The sequence below is a fragment of the Dasypus novemcinctus genome, chromosome 14, assembly GCF_030445035.2.
Source record: "Dasypus novemcinctus isolate mDasNov1 chromosome 14, mDasNov1.1.hap2, whole genome shotgun sequence".
Lineage (NCBI taxonomy): Eukaryota > Metazoa > Chordata > Mammalia > Cingulata > Dasypodidae > Dasypus > Dasypus novemcinctus.
This window is the reverse complement of record NC_080686.1, coordinates 48,705,254-48,722,764: the sequence shown is the minus strand read 5'-3', so window position 1 is coordinate 48,722,764 and position 17,511 is coordinate 48,705,254.

The window sequence follows — 17,511 nt, the reverse complement described above, 5'->3', positions numbered from 1 at the left end:
AACTCATTTCCAAGATCTGCTGATTCTATTAAACAGCTCAATTTCTTTTCTCTTCTCCATTCCCACTACCACTAGCTTACTTCAATGCCTAATTATCTACCTCATCTGCTCTTTTGTAGCTGCCTTATAGCTCATCCCCTCTTCAAATTTTCCTCCATATTGCTGCTAAAGTGGTTTTTCTAAAACCAAACCTGACCATGTAAATCCCCCAAATCATAAATCCTTTAGTGACTCTCCATTGCCTAAAACATCAAGTCAATTTGCCTTAATGTTGCATAATAGAAACTTCAGGGACCTGCTCTGTCTTCAGATTCACTTTCTGCAATGTTTCATATTCCAAAGTTCCAATAATACTGAACTACGTGCAGCCATCCTGTCTCTTACTTCCACCGTTTCCAGATATTTTATGCTTTAAAAATGTCATTTTCTCTATTGGGCATGCCTCTCTTCCCCTATTTCATAGTAAATTCTTACTTATCCTTCAAGACTCAACCTGACATTCTTTCTTCTGAAAGCTTTCCCTGACATCTTCAGGAGTAAAAAGTTTAATGCTTTTCTTCAAATCTTTAAATAACTTCCCAATATGCACTAACCTGCATTATATCTGCTATTATGCTAATTCTATTATTAACACATCTGTATCCACTACTTGAGCAAGAATGTATTTTTTTATACCTGGAGTTTCGTGTTCTTCCTGGCATGCCATACACACTTAATATAGTGTTGAAATTATTTCAGGAAGTAAAAATATAGGAAAAACAATGTTTTATTTATAGTCACATGAATCAAGAGCCTGATTGTGAGCTCACCAATGATAGGAGATGCAAAAGGGGGTGCTGCTCAGTTCACAATGATTCTTCAAGTGACCCTTTCTATATTACCACCCCATGTTCCTTGGTAGTGCCTGTTTTTCCAAGGGAAGCAATGCTAATTGTGAATGGGGGAATAGGATATTTTCTTCCCCGGCATTTGTAAATGAATTGAGATATACAGAAACTGAAGGTTCTTAAAACTGAGTCTTCTGATGTGAGTGTCCTAGAGAAAAAGTCCCTGAGCAACCACCCCTGATGATGTCCCTGGATCTGCTCTGCTTTCTGTCCCCTTCAAGGTCTTATGTATCCTGCCCTTCATTTGATTTTGTTAGCAACCCTTTTTAAAAACTCCCCTATTTTACTTGAATTAGCTAGAGTCAGTTTCTGTTGCTTGCAAATAAAAGAATCTTAACCAAAGTACCAATTATAAATGTACTGAAACATTGCAAACACCATTGGCTGCTTCTCTGCTCTGTGGGTTAATGATTAGTTTCTCATAAACGCACACAGAGAAGCTCTTTGAGCATACAGGTTTTATAGCCCTCTAAAAGATTAAATTGAACAGAAACATAGGTAGACTCTTTATCAGCAACTGTATGAAGTAATTTTAAATATTTTTTTCTTTCAGGTATCGTATTCTCCTGTTAACTGTAAAAAGAATATATATTTCTCCTTGAAGAACTGACTTCTACAAACTTCAAATTTTAAATGTCATGCTAATTTAGTAAAGGATCTTGATTTAAATTCTTCCTAGATATTAGGTCCACTTTCTCTCAATGTCAATAAAAACCACAGTCTGACATAATATAGTATCTGGTGTTTCCACAGCAGCTTGAACCTAAGCAGCTTTACTTACTAATTAGGCTGACAGTAGACTGTGAAATTCCTTCTACCCAAAGACGAGACACTATAAAATATGGCCTTTCTGTAAACATAACCTCATATGACAGGAAGCCAAAAAAGCAAAGTTAATCCAAATGAAACAGAAAGGGGGAAATGTGCTCAGCCAAAGTGTTAAATTCAAGCTAGGATTTGGCAGAAAACTGGAAGAAAATATCTTCTACTCTTTTGTTATCACACACATACTCAGTGGAAGACTTAATAGTCAGAAGGAATTAAAGGCTTGGTTTTGTAATGCAGTTTGGAAATTGGCACCTCCAATAGTCACAGTCTCTATGTATTGTCACAGGACATTATTTAATACTGATTTAGAGGACATATCCGTCTGCTGATTCAGCTCCACTACTTCCTGTCAACAACAATGTTAATATTATAAAACCCCTTCATGTATCCAGAGGTTATTTAACAAAGCAATCTCAGCTCTCAGGAAATAGAAAATAATCCATCAAGACAAAAAGGTTACCGAGAATTCAAAGCAGCCTCAAAAAGTCCAGGTGCTAAAGCTTATTCTGAGCTCTAGACATAATTCTAACCAGTATGAAAGTGTTGGTTTATTGCCCCCCAGTAGGTAAGCTGTAAATCAGATGCAATAGAAAGAAAAGTAAAACATAACTGCTATTACACTGACAAAGAAAGAAGGGGCAAAAAATTAGAGAAAAACAAGCATAAAACTAAAAGCATCTATTTGTCTGGAGTCATTTCAAAGAAGGACAAACAGCCTTATTCAGCCTAATAGTCCAGGGGGCATCCCAAGCCATCAAAAAGTTTTTTATCTTGTGTGGAGACCTCTGGTTAAGAAGGCAAGGACATATTTATTTAAATTTCAATTGGAATTTATTATAAGTCTGTGTTGAGACATGGGGTGAAGGATGAGACTGAAAGAAGAGGAGCAAGGTGTCCCAGGAAACAAAATGGGGAGTGTGACTAAGGGCTCAGTTGTCTTTCCTGCAGACAGTACCATGAAACACTTGGGAGGGGAAAAGGAAGGAGCATTGGAAAGTGTGACAGTTTGGTACAGTTTATGAATTCCAAAAATAGATATTGGATTGTGTTTGTAAACTGGTCTGTTCTTCTGGGTATATTAAATTGTACTCATTTCAGAGGTTTCACTCTTACTTTGTTAAATCAAGATTAAGGCTTTCATTTGACCACGTCATTAAGGTATGTGGGGTTGAGTTCCAACGCCCTCAGTGGGGATAAAACAGACTGTCACACAAAAGTAAATACATAAAGAAGGAGAATGTAGAGTCTAGTTTTGGATGCTGGAGCCCAGGGAGAGAGCCAAGCCATTCACCTGATAGTTTGCAGCTAAAGAGACCAGAGCCCTGAAGAGCTGAGAAAGCCCAGAAAGAAACGAGCCCTGGGGAGACAAGCCTTATGCTAGCCTACAGTTGAGAATGGAAGGAGCTGGGACCACAGAGCCTTAGGAGGAAGAAGGAAGGCTGAACCCTCGCAGACATCGCCCACCATCTTGTTTCAACACATGGCAACAGACTTTGGGTGAGGAAATAATTTTGAGTTGGACTTTTCAGGCTTGTGACTGTAAGCTTCTGCCCCAAATAAATACCCTTTATAAAAGCTAACAGATTTCTGGTACTTTGTAGCAGCACTCCTTTGGCTGATTAATACAGGAGTAGTAACTGGAATTGTAAGAGAAGCACCTAAACTGTTTAAGGGATTTGGGGAAGGGGGAAGGAAAAGGGAGGCCTTGGGTGAGTGACAGAAGAAATTGCTGCAAAAAGCAAGTCAAGTCATACAAAGTTGTGCAGGTTGATATGGAGGGTGAGGGTCATTGCTTATTGGAATTAATTAACCTGTGACCAACAGTAGTCTGGGAATAAAGTTAAATTAATTTAGTCATATATCAATAGATGTCAATATCCAATGGCAAATGTTTAACTTTATTTAAAAAGCATTTATAATTTAAATTGAGCAAACATTGCATTATGAGTGAATAGGAATTCAAAGATAAATAAGAGATGGTCTTTCCTTTCCAAGTCCTTTCCATGTAGTGACTGGGCTAGATACACGATCAAGTCATTCTAATACAAGTCTAGAGGAGATACAAATAGAATATTCACAGTGCACCTACTTCTTGCCGGGCTGTGTATTAAGCATTAAACATGTTTTCCCATTTAAACCCTACACCAGTCCTAAGAAGTAGAAGTAATTATCTCATTTTCATAGAGGGGGAAACAATCTTAAAAGTTCAATAACTTACGTAAGGCTACAAAGCTCTGGAAATTGGAAAAGATACATTCAAATTTCTCAGACTTTCAGACTCCAAAGAAAGACTTGTTCCCAAAGAGGTTTCTCTGCTCTAATAAATCAATTTTTTAGAGTCCAATTTTGTTTGTTCGTTTAATGTCCAGCAAGATTAGAAGCAATTACTTATGACACCCTCATCTGCTGGGTTGTACCTCGCAGAATAAAGGTGATCCGTTCTGGAAGGTGGTACAATAATAGCCTGAGAGGGGAGGGGTCCTCCAGGGAGTTTGGGCACCTCTCCATTATCCAAAGGCTGGGGGTGGACAACAGAGTCGGCTTGGAAATCATTTAGCACTTTGATCTTTTAAACTCCAATTCCTCCACATTGGGGAAGCAATAATCCTTGAGGTAGCCCTGTCTTAAAATCTTGCTCCAGGACTGTGCATTAGATTCTGGAGAGAGAACTGAAGGACAGACTGTCAGAAGAGCAGCAAATAAAGACCAGTGTGTCCAAAACATCTTCATTTTTTATAACTCCTTCATCCTGGCCTCTATTTCACCTCTTTTAAAATTTATACATATTAATACATATTTATGCATATAACATTGAACTAGTTTATTTGGGGCTTGTCTCTTTTGAAGACCTCTCTTCTTTTGGAATGATGCATTTAAGGAACATGTGATGAGATTAGATTTATTGTGTAGGAGCTGAGGGGCTGGCTTCCTGGGGAAACACAATCCTATTCCACAGTGAGAGCATTTTCAACATTCTTTACCTTGAAAGAGAATTGCATAACTACAGAGAGCTTTCGTAAGACACTCATGTGGCTTTTAGTCTGTGTTTAGACAGGCTTTACTTGCTAATTTGAACATGTGCCTGAAGGAGTCCATTATGGAACTCCTCCTCCCCACCCTGCTGTAAGGGATCTACATTTAAGAAAATGGTTTGTTTTGAACAGATGCCTAAATGATACTTAATCATCAGGAGAACATACACTTTAAGGATGTGATAAAGGTGAAGCTTCAAAACAACTATTTCAGAAAATCTTAGATACCCATCTAGCTTAATAGTAGTCTGTAAGAGTGACATTCTGTTCCCAAAGGGATGAATGGTGTGTCACTTGGTGCCTGGTCGAGACACTGGGTACAGTGATGTTGAGGACTTTGGAATTAACCTTAAGTGTCATTTGCAGTTATTTGAAATAACTTCTTGTATTTTCTATCCCTCTCCTTTTTCTTAATATCATGTAATTACCCTTCTCTACTTAATATATCCAGTAATTTTTTTTTTTAGGAGGTACTGGGGATTGAACCCAGGACCTTGTACATAGAAAGCAAGTGCTCAGCCACTGAGTTACACTACCCAGTAATTTTTTTTTTCTAAAGATTTATTTTTATTTTTAAAATTTCTCTCCCTTCTCCCCCAGTTGTCTGCTCTCTGTGTCCATTTGCTGTGTTCTTCTATGTCTGCTTGTACTCTTGTCAGTGGCACCGGGAATCTGTGTCTCTTTTTTATGTTGCGTCATCTTGCTGCGTCAGCTCTCCATGTGTGTGGCACCATTCCTGGGCAGGCTGCACTTTTTTTTGCACAGGTTGGCTCTCCTTATGGAGGGCAATCCTTGCGCATGGGGCTCCCCCACCCAGGGGACACCCCTGCGTGGTACAGCACTCCTTGCCTGCATTAGCACTGACATGCGCCAGCTCACCACATGGGTCAGGAGCCCCTGGGTTTGAACCCTGGACCTCCCATGTGTTAGGTGGACACTCCATCCACTGAGCCAAATCTGCTTCCCAATACCCAGTAATTTTAAAACTTAAATGGAAAATCTCCTGCTCTCCTTTTATCTGCAAGTCTTGAACACTTAGGAGGAAAGATAGCATAATGAGTTGAGTGCATGGCAGAGTAAATCTCTTTTGATAATTCAGTCTGATTTTTCTCTTTTAATACACTTCACAAATGAGAGAATTATCCAGTTCTTCATGTATTTTAGATGCTTATGAATTCCAAGGTGGATGTTATTTAATTGAGCAGGTGGGCAAATTGGATTGACAGTCATTGTCCATGTTTGTGTTGGTGTTCAGGGCACAATATGGAACAATCTTGGTGTATTTCTCTGTCCTTGGATTTGTCCTTTGCAGACATTGTATTTCTAGACCACAGGAAGAAGGTTCTATTTAGTTATATAGTTCTTGACTGAAATAAATTTCTGTGATTGAACTGGTGTGGCCTCTGACTGTTAGTGCTGTGCCAAACGCTGCTGCAGACAAAGAATGGTGATCTGACTGCTCCCACTCTCAGTGAATGCTGTGATTGGTGCAGACCTGGGGTCACTGTCTCCCCATTTTGTTGCAGGAGCCAGCAGTGGATATTGATGGGATACTTGCCCTAGATATGGATGTATACATTCAACAAATATGTGCTAAGTGCTTACTATATGCCAAACATTGCAGTATGTTCTGGAGATTCATCAGTGAAGGAGACGTCCATTGTGTTTCTGGGGTTCAACGAGTGAAGGAATGACAATCTTTCATTCAGTTGCTTTGCCTTCTCTATCTTCCTGGGAACTGGAAATGTCTGTGCCATGATGGAAATTTATGGCTCCCTTGGCTTAATTATGATTTGGCCTTTCCTTTATCTTAGTTTGCCTGAGCTGCTGTCATAAATACCAGAAACTGGTTTTGGCTTAAACAGCAGGAATTTATTGTCTCATGGTTTCAGAGGCTAGAAGGCTTTTTTTCTCCCAGGCCTGGTAGCATCCTGCCAGGTCTGGTAGCATCCTGATACTGGCTTGCTGCGATTCCCAGTGTTCCTTTGTTTGAATCTCTGCCCCATGTCACATGGTGATGTCATCTCCTTTCTCTTCCGGGTTTCCACTGACTTCTGGCTTCTCCCTGTGGCCTTCAGTAATCTGGATTAAGGTCTACCCTTAACATCTTAACAACAACAAAAAAGTATCTCCAAAAGGTCCTATTTATAATGGGTTCATACTAACAAGTATGCAGAATAAGAACATGTCTAAATTGGGGTACATAATTCAATCTACCACACCTTCCATGATTTGAGTTATAGAATTTTACAGAATTTGCTTATTCATTAAATAAATACACATTAACTGTTACCATGTGTTAGTCCCTGGGACAAATGCTGTCTATAACAGTGAAAAAAAGTAAATTCCCTGCTCTTACAAAGCATAGTTGAGTGGGGTTAGACAAACAAAGAATAAATAAATTTATGGTTATAAACTGTGATAAGAATTATGAGGCAGAGACCAAGGTACTTTGAGAAAACCCAACAGAAGGAACCTCAAGATCAGAGGACCTCTTTGTTGTTGTGGACTGCTGGTTTGCACAATTCTGAAGATGTGAAAGGTACCCATTGCAGTTGGGCAACAAGGCAACATGCTGACATTAAACCTAAAGGATCCAGCCATATGAAAATCCAGTAGAAAAACATTACATGTAGAGGGAAGAACATGTATGATGGCTCCAAGACAGGAACCAGACCAGCTCCAAGCTCAGGGTATTAGAAACCTAAAAGAAGACCAGTGAGAGTACAGTAGTGGTCAGGAAGGAGCCTATAAGGGGAGAAAATGGAAAGGTAGACAAAGGCCTGACCACTCAGGGTCTACTAGGTTACAGTAAGGGTTTGGTTTTATTTCAAGTGCAGCAGGAAGCTGTGCAAGAGTTTTAAAGCAGAGGGTGACGTGGTCTTAGGCTCTCTCAACTATCAAAGCTCCCTCAACCATCCCCAACAGTAGGCATAATGGATCGAAAAGAGACAGGATGAGGACCAATGAAAACATTATTGCCCTAATCTAGAAAGAAATGATGAAAGATTGGATTTAGGTGGTGGACAAAAGAAATATTTTTGTTAGTAGAATGGGGAGATGTTATTGTTGGGTCATAAATGATGGGTGAGGGAGATTAAGATGCCATGATATGACTTAATATTTTAAATTTAGCATTAATAACAAGCATTCCAAATAATTTTACACATTTGGCACTTAGGGTGGGCAATGGTAAGTTGTTTCTAACTAGAATTCTTGAAACTGCAGTGAGTATGATATAGCCTGGTACTCAATGAGTGTTCAAATACATATTAAATGAGCGATTACATAAAATAGGTAAAGTGTTTCTACTATTCATATCATTTTAAAAAGTAAATTAACAACACTTTAGCTTTTATTTTTCCTGATTCTCAGATATTAGAATAATACATATAATAATTGAAAAACTTTGCATGAAAGACCTTGGCAGACAAGTCATTGTCAAATCCAGGACTTTCTTGTTGTTTTTAAAAATGAGATTCTCATTCTATTGAACTGATAGCTGGTAAAATGCAAGCCTAGGGCTGCGGCTGGTCATTTCTGACACTGCATGGTGAAAGACCATTCTTAATGAAATCTTTGAAGCCTTAGATCAGGTTCATGAGTTCCTTGACTTACCAATTATATGAGACAATGAATTTGCTTTTGATCTTTTAAGCTAGTTTTATTGAATTTCTGTCTTTTTTTTTTTTGCTTAATTTATTTAGACTGAACAAGGACTTGATCTAAAACTGGAAGATGTAACTAATAGAGAAAATAAAAACAAAACAAAACAAACAATAACAATGACAAAAGAAGCCAACACCAAGAAGGGAGAATGAGTATCCACATCTATAGGTCTATTACTATATTATCTATCTCTATCTATGGGTAGAGACAATGGAAGTCAGAACATCTGAGTTCTAGTTTTGACCCACTATTCATTAGCACTTCTGACTTTAGTTTTCTTATTCAGAAAATTAGGGTCCATTCTAGTTCTGAAATTGTGTTTCTAAGTACCCATTTTATGCCGTATTTCAGTATCCAGATCATAGATCTTATTTCTTGGTCTCTTTAGAATAGATACAACACTGAGGAATTGAAGATGTGTTTCTTAGATGACTATGTTGAATTAATAAGGAAACAAAGGAATATTCACTTTAATGTGCTAAGGTTGTCAGATCAATATATTACCATTAAAGTAGACTGACTTACTGTAGAAAAAATAATAGATCATCTACATATGTCAATTTATTTGTGGGGATACTACATAGATAATTTGAATTTGTGCCATAAAACAAAGAAGACCTAGTTACAGAGAGTGTGGACAGGGCTAATCTCTCAGAACTGTACAATCCAAATTTGACTGACTAGATATTATGAGGTCAATAAAGGGTATCATAAAAATATGAAAATGGGTTCTACTAGTCTGGACTTGTATCTATTTGGAGAAACCATGGGTTACTCATTTGCTTTCTTGCTTGAATGAAACAGTGCCTCCCTGACTTTCCTCATTGTTGTGTACATATAAAATGATAGGATTTGTATGGAGGCGATGGGCATCCTGAGGTGGGGGGAATCAACATCTCTACATCCCTCCAACACAACTAAGGCACATCTGCGTGCTTTGACGAACTAGCTGAGAAACTGGTTTTAAAAAAATGTATGTGACCTATATGTCGCCATTATTTATTTGTTTAAATGTATACTCAAAGTCACTCTTCAAAAATTCTGGCTTTGGATACAAAAGGATAAATACTGTATGATTGTCCTATTATGAACTACATATATTATGTAAACTCATGGAATTAATAATTAGAATATAGGTCGCCAGAAAATAAGAGGGTAGAGAATGGTAAACTCAGGATTAATCTGTGCAGAATTGGTAAAAAGGTGTTTGGAAATCTTTGGTAATGAATAGAAATGGTGTTTGTGACTAGCAGAGTTATTATATGGGTATGACAGTGGTTGAAAGGGAAAGCCCAAGGCATTTATTTTTCTAGAAGAAAAGCTAAAAAGGTAACATGGGACTGTGTTACATAGTAAAACCTCATGTAAAGTATGAATATAGGTGATATTGCATATATAAGACTTTTTCTAAGACTTTTTACAAAATACAAATACAAATAAACTCAAGAGAGGAAACAGAATAACAGCTATATATGGCAGGGGAAGCATAGAGATTGAGAGGTTGTGAGCTTTTATTTGTTAGTTTGTTTTTTGTTTTTTAGTACTACTATTATTATCATTACTGGAATAATGAAACTGCTTTAAAAATGATTGACATTATGAATGCACAGCTATGTGATTATACTGAATACCACTGATTGTACACTTTGGATGGATTAATGCTTAATTAATATGTATCAATAAAACTGATTTGTTAAAAAAAAATTCTGGCTTTGGGCTTTTATCAGTTGGCAGTGTTATTTGGTTCCTAAAACCAAATTTTAGACAAGCCTCGAGGCCTATGTAGAGCAATTAATTATAATTATTTCAGTTGGTTCTTTGAATATTCAACAAATGCTGTAATACCTTGGTCTCAGAGAGGTTAAACCCTGTTTGTTCCATAGTCCTGAGAGTTCATTTGCGATCAGTATTCATTTTTCTAGTTCTGAGTCTACTCTTGCCTAGTTAAATTTAGTGCTTATAATAATTATATCCTAATGGAAAAATACATAAGGGAAATCTAAAAGAACATAGGGAAAAGTGGTTAAAGCATTAACTTGAATTTAAAAAGGATGCTTTTCGTCAAACATCCATAAGACACTTGGTTTCACTTATTTTTCCCCAAGAAAGTTGACTCTCAAAGTAGGCTAATTGCATGGTTTCAACCCAGAGTTAATTTTGCAAAAAGTCGTATGCTCTGTTGAGCTTTCCTCTGAATATACCTCCAGTTTCTGCTTTGTTTTTACAGAAGCACCTCCTCCTTGCTGCTACCTTCCTATGTTTTAAAATTATTCCTGTCTTAAGTCAATATATGGTTTCCAAGTGACTTGGGGAGTTAGCAGTGTCTCCAGATGCATTTGAATTTTTTATTGTGGTTATATATATATATAACCTAAAATTTGCTGTTAACCATTTTTAAGTGTACAATTCAGTGGCATTAATTAATTTTACAATGTTGTGCTCCCATTACCACCTTCCATTACAAAACTTTTTTATCACCCCAAACAAAGCCTTTACCTTTTAAGCAACCAGCTGTTTTTTATTTAAACAGAACCACTTTCTCCATAGTCTTGCCTGAAAATAGCCTCATCAATGCAGGATAGCACAGGCTATCTGAACCCAGATTTACGCATCCTTCCGGGAGATATACCGATTTAAATTTCCACCTGCCTTTCCTGGATTTATAATATTTACTAAGGAGGTTATGCTTATGACTTGCTCACTTGTCATTCTTCCACTTGACTTATTTTTATCTGGTTTTAAGCAATAAAAGGTGAGTAGTAGATAGGAGTGATTCATTTCTAGGTGCCATGAGGGAATGTGAGAGTACAATTTTCTTCTATTTCACCAAAGATGAAGGTTTAAAAGTAATTTTTCCATTTGATCATTCAATTCTGAAAGATAAGCTTAAGGTTTTGAAACATCAGCTGTTCAGCATTTATTTTTAACCAATTCACAAAGTTTTCATCTACACATCTTGCAAAACAATAGTATCATTGGCTAATGCATTTGATGGATATGAACATCAATAGTTTAAAAAAGTATAGTACAAATGCTTTGGCTTATAATTTCAGTTACAAGGGCAAACTTGTGATCTCTGCCACACTGCTCATCTCAATAACTAACGTGACTAGTTTTGCTGGCCAGGTGGGGAGCCCTTCTCCACCAAAGCCCCTGATATGCCTCAGGCCTGAAGCTGCTTGCTCAGTTGAACAGAACGTCCTTTTAAGATATAGGAAGGGTATATAACTAACCTATATTTTATTTTTTCAAATTAAAATCCTTTCTCATCCATTACTTTATAATTCCTCATTTTCTTTAAGTTGCATAACCTATGCAATGGAGTTTTCCAAACTGGAATCTCTGGATTCCTATGTTGTCCATGAATGGATTTTAGGAGTCCACAGATCCCTCAAATAGTGGTAAAAATAGGACACGAATGTGCAGATGTCATCATTCTGAGGGAGGGTGCAACAGTGCTGAGTCTTAAAGGATTATTTGAACCCAAGTAGTTAAAACCACTGTAAAGGACTCATGCTAAGTTCTCTGACTAGAGATACTGTGACTGGTATTTCACAGGGTAGCATCCAGGACAGGACACTGACAGTCAAACTGCAAAGGATTAATTTCCCATAACATGATTTGTGTTCATTTATTTGCATATGTTTCTTGTATAACTTTCCTCTATTTCTTCTACTGAAAAGTCTTTTGAGGCTCTGAAGGATTTTTTTTCAGCAGAAACCTCAGTCACCACCACCACTAGGGTGGATCCTTAAGCACGATGACACTGTATGGACTAGGAGTCATGGTCACCCACTTCCATGCCTCCAAAAATTTGGAGAAATACCTGAATGATATTGCAGGGACAGATGCAGGACATTATATATCCTGCCATAGCCCACTGAATGGACTGGGGGACAGGGGGAGAGTGTAAACTACAATGTAAACTATTATCCATGCTGTGTAGCAGTGCTTCAAAATGTATTCAGCAAATGCAATGAACGTGCCACACTGATGAAAGAGGTTGTTGATGCGGGAGGAGGGGTGGGGGTGGGGAGAAGGGGTATATGGGAGTCTCTTATTTTTTTTAATGTAACATTTTGTGTCATCTATGTATCTTTAAAAAAAGATTTTTAAGAAGTCAGGAAAAAAATTTTGAGAAATATAGTGTTGAGATAAAAAATATCTAATCATGAGGATTATAAAATGTAGAACTGCTGTTTGCTCAAGTGATGATGAAGATCCTAATGTCTTTTTACCTCTGAAGAGCTGGATTCAATATCTGTAAATATGGTGCTGCCAAATATTACTGGAAAACTAGACTGCTGCATTGTCAACTAGTGTTGCTTGATCAAATGCCCTTGAAATTGGCGTTCTGTCTACAATAGTATAGAGGTGATAGGTGTGGAGAGCTGTATCAGTACTGATCACCCACAAAGATGATCGGAGAGCTAGATGCCATGGACACACCAGTGACCAGAAAACCCTGCTTGCCACATTCGATGATGACATTTGATCACTATTGTTCCACTTAGTATTATTACATAACAAATACTTCAAACATAATGCCTTACAACAAGAACAATTTTATTGGTTTCAGGGATTCTCTGTATCAGGAATTAAGGAAGAACTTGTCCAGGTAGTTCTCACCTGGTGTCTCTTAGGTACTGGGTTGGCTTTAGTGTCTGAAGGCGCAACTGGGCCTGACTTCCAACATGACGCTCTTGTGTTGCTCAGCAAGTTACCTGGTGGCTCAAGACTCCAAGCAGTAGTGGAAACTACTTTGCCTTTTACTTTTTCATTTTTTTTTTAAAGGTTTATTTATTTATTTATTTCTCTCCCCTTCCCGGGTCAAGGAGGCCCAGGGTTTGAACCGCGGACCTCCCATGTGGTAGACGGATGCCTTAACCACTGGGCCAAGTCCACCGCCTACTTTGCCTTTTATGACCTAGCCTTGGAAGTCATACGGTATCACTTTTTATTTTCTTCCTCCCCACCCTTGCCACCTGCGCTCACTGTCTGCTCTCTGTGTTCTTTTGTGTCTGCTTGTCTTCTCTTCTCGTCATCTCTTTAGGAGGCTCCAGGAACCAATCTTGGGACCTCTGGTGTGGGAGAAAGGCACCCAACTGCTTAAGCTACCTCAGCACCCTGGTCTGCTGCATCTCTCACTGTCTCTCCTCTGCATCTACCTTTGTTGCATCTTCCTGCTGCACTGGCTCTCTGCGATGCAGGCTGCCAGCTCTCTGCAGCGCGGCCCAGCTTGCCTTCACCAGGAGGCCCAGGGAATTGAACCCGGGGCCTCCCATATGGTAGGCAGGAGCCCAATCACTTGAGCCACATCCGCTTCCCTACAGTATCACTTTTTCTTATCTTTGTTGGTTATGAGCAAGTCACTAAGTCCAGCTCATATTCACGGAGAAAGACCCCCCTTCTTGGTGGAAGAGTGTCAAAGGATTTGCAGACATGGAAAACAGGCACAGTCAGCCCTAATGATAGCCTTCTCTGTTGAGTTCCTATCCCTTGCTACTGAAAACAAAGACCTGTGTTTTCTTGTATTTTTTTAAAAACTTCTTTCCAACTTTGTCAATAAGAGATACACACTGGTTAGCAAGTACCACCAGCCTCATGGGACCAGAGCTTCTGGTAGCTCTAATATTGTCACAGAGCTACTGACAAGCTCGTACAGTTTGTTAGTGATCTTAACTTTACAAATGCCATTTGTGGACCTGGTCAGAGTGATAATTTCCTCAGGGACAATTCCTTTCTAATATATTGATATTCACACTAATCTCTACATGCATTTTCTTAACTTATTCTCCTTTCCAAAGATCATTCCATCTTGCCTTCCTTTGCGCAAGTAGCCATGTTTGTCAATGCTGAGCAGTGGTCTGGCAAATTGGACTTAGAGTAGGTGATCAAGCCTTCAGTAAGTGCGGGGGTGGCGGAAGCGGAAAACTGAAGCACAGGGTGAATGAGGAGAAAGGGCAAGGGGTTGGAAAAGTAACTGATGGGAGGCCAGGGGGAATAATAAGCCTGTAAGGGAGGAAAAAGAGGATAGGAAATTACTTAGGACAGGTGGTTTGGACCTTATAAAATTTTCTACATCCTATTTTTGTAGCTATAATGTATGTCATGACTATCCAGTCCCCCAATGTGACATCAAAATTCCTACCATTGGCAATTGTGAGACAAGAGATGAAATCAGTGAAAATGGTACTCTCTGATAGTGTCATATATATTCTCCAGTAATTCTATTCAATGCATACAAGTATTAATGCTACCAATTGCTGAGCTGGAGAGACAATGATTCAAAATAAATGACATGAATCAAATAGAAGTCTGTTCCTTTAAGTAACTATGGCAAAATAGAGTGAAATAGTAATCATAGTCCTTGTCATATTTGTGTCTCATCTGTTAAGATCTAAGACATTATTAATAGCACTTTTTAAGTGGGAAGGTTTTAGAAATCAATATTAATTAAGCCCCCTAAATCTGATCTTCCCCGAGTCTTTTTACATTCTACAAAGATTTCTCAACCGTCTTAATGCCCTATGACATGGCTGCCGAGCTTGGCATGTCTCAGGCTGGTTAACTGAATCCCTTTATTGTCCAACAATACTCAGCCTTTGGCTGAACTCACCCTGATTCAGAATGGTTATTGCTATGGACCCTCAGTCAATGTTTCTCATTCTTCATAACAAATGAAATGAGTTTACTTTTTCTTAAATATTCTCCAAATGTCCTGATAATTGCAACTGCTACTTTTTAATTGTGTAGAGTACCACAAATTCTCCTAACTGCAAACCTCGTTAGAGGTCTATCAAGTTCCTGCCCATGGACAGACTGGTAAGATGCAACATATGAACCTATGAAAGCAATGTTAAGGGGGTTGGGGGTACGGAGAAGCATGAGAGCTGGCTGAAAGACTAAGAATGCACAGTCAGATTGGCGACAGACTGCAAGGAATTCTGGGCACATAATTCATATGGAATTCAATGTTCCAAGACCAATTATAGCAGATTTCAGAGGTGGACATTTGACATTTGAGGGTTGGATGAAATATTGGGAGGAATGCTAGGGAGGGGAGAGTCAAGATCTCAGTATTTCAACATGAAATCATCATGCAAAAATCAGTCGTGCTCCTATAGGCAAGCAATGAACTGTAAGAAGAGGAAATTAAGAAAACGATTCCATTTATACTAGCATCTGAAAGAATAAAATATCTAGGAATAAGTTTAACTAAAGATACAAATGACTTATATTCTGAAAATTACAAAACACTGCTGAAAGAAATTAAAGATCTAAACAAATGGCAAGACTCCCCCATGTTCATGGTTTGGAAGAGTTGCTGTTCATATGTCAAATATTACCCAAAGGAACATGCAAAGTCAATGCAATCCCTATTAAAATTCCAGCAGCCTTTTTTGTTTTTTTCAGAAATGGAAAAAAAATGATCCTCAGATTTGTGTGAAACTGCAAGGGGCCCTGAATAGCCAAAATCACCTTGAAAAAGAACAACATTGGAGGACTCACACTCCCCAATTTTAAATGATATTACAAAGAGACAGTAATCAAAAGAGGCAGGTATAGGTACAAGGATAGATGAGTGGAACAGAATCAAAAGACCAGAAAGTCCAGAAACAGACCCACACGTCTATGGCTAATTTGTTTTTGACAAGGGTGCTAAGTGAATGCAGTGGGGAAAGAATAGTCTCTTCAACAAATGGTGTTAGGAAAACCGGGTACGCACATGCAGAGAAGACCCCTACCTCAGACCATATACAGGAATCAACAACATTCCCCAAGGATGACAGGAGACTGTAACTTCAGCCTACAGCCATGCTGCACATAAATCTCCCTACCTGTGACAGACTGAATTTTGTACCCCAGAATTAAACATGTTCTTAACTTTAGTCCTTTACGGTGCTTGTGAACCCATTTTAAATAGGGCCTTTCGGGAAGCAGCTGTGGCTCAATCAGTTGGGCCCCGTCTACCATATGGGAGGCCCTGGGTTCGCGTCCCGGGGTCTCCTTGTGGAGGCAGGCTCGCCCGCACGCTGTAGAGAGCCGCCAGCCCGCAAGCTCTGCTGAGAGCTGACTCAGCAAGGTGACCCACCACCACCAACAACAAAAGAATAGGACCTTTTGAAGATGCTATTTTTAAAGTGTGGTCCAATTGAAGGAGGTGGGGGCTTAATCCTACTACCAGAGGCTTTATGAAGAGAAAGCCACACAGGACGGAAAGGAGAAGTCATTGGAACCAGGAGAGGACATTGCCCCGTGACAGGAAAACCAAGGAATCCAGCCAGAATGCTTGTCATCTGGGGGAAGCCTGTTAAGCCACCCACTGAGTGGTATTTGTCATTTGTCACTAAGACACTACCATGTCATTAAGAGGTGAGGTGGGTGGGTGGATAGGGGCATTTAGGGTCTGGCATTTAGGAATACAGATTTCTTTCTGCAAGCTGCCCTTTCCTGTCACATCTTTGCTCCCAACTTTTAAATAGTGGGAAGCAGACTTGGCCCAGTGGTTAGAGCGTCCGTCTAACCATGGGAGGTCTGCAGTTCAAACCCTGGGCCTCCTTGACCCATGTGGGGCTGGCCCATGTGCAGTGCTGATGCGCGCAAGGAGTGCCCTGCCACGCAGGGGTGTCCCCCACGTAGGGAAGCCCCACGTGCAAGGAGTGCACCCATAAGGAGAGCTGCCCAGCGTGAAAGAAAGTGCAGCCTGCCTAAGAAAGGCGCCGTCCATACGGAGAGCTGACACAACAAGATGACGCAACAAAAGAAACACAGATTCCTGTGCCGCTGACAACACCAGAAGCAGACAAAGAAGACGACGCAGCGAATAGACACAGAGAACAGACAATAAGGGTAGGGGGCTAAGGGGGAAGGGAAGAGAAATAAATCTTTAAAAAAAACAAAAAACAAAAACAAACAAAAAAACAACTTCTAAATAGCCCTAAGCCTTAAACCCTCCCTGCATGTTAAAATGTAAGTTACAGGCACCTACCTGTCAGGGCCCAGCAACGTGAAGGTCAGGGGCGCCTTGTAGGCACCAGGACTGGGTTAGGGGAGGAAGATATTCAGACCAAAGGCAGCACCTGGGAAACGGC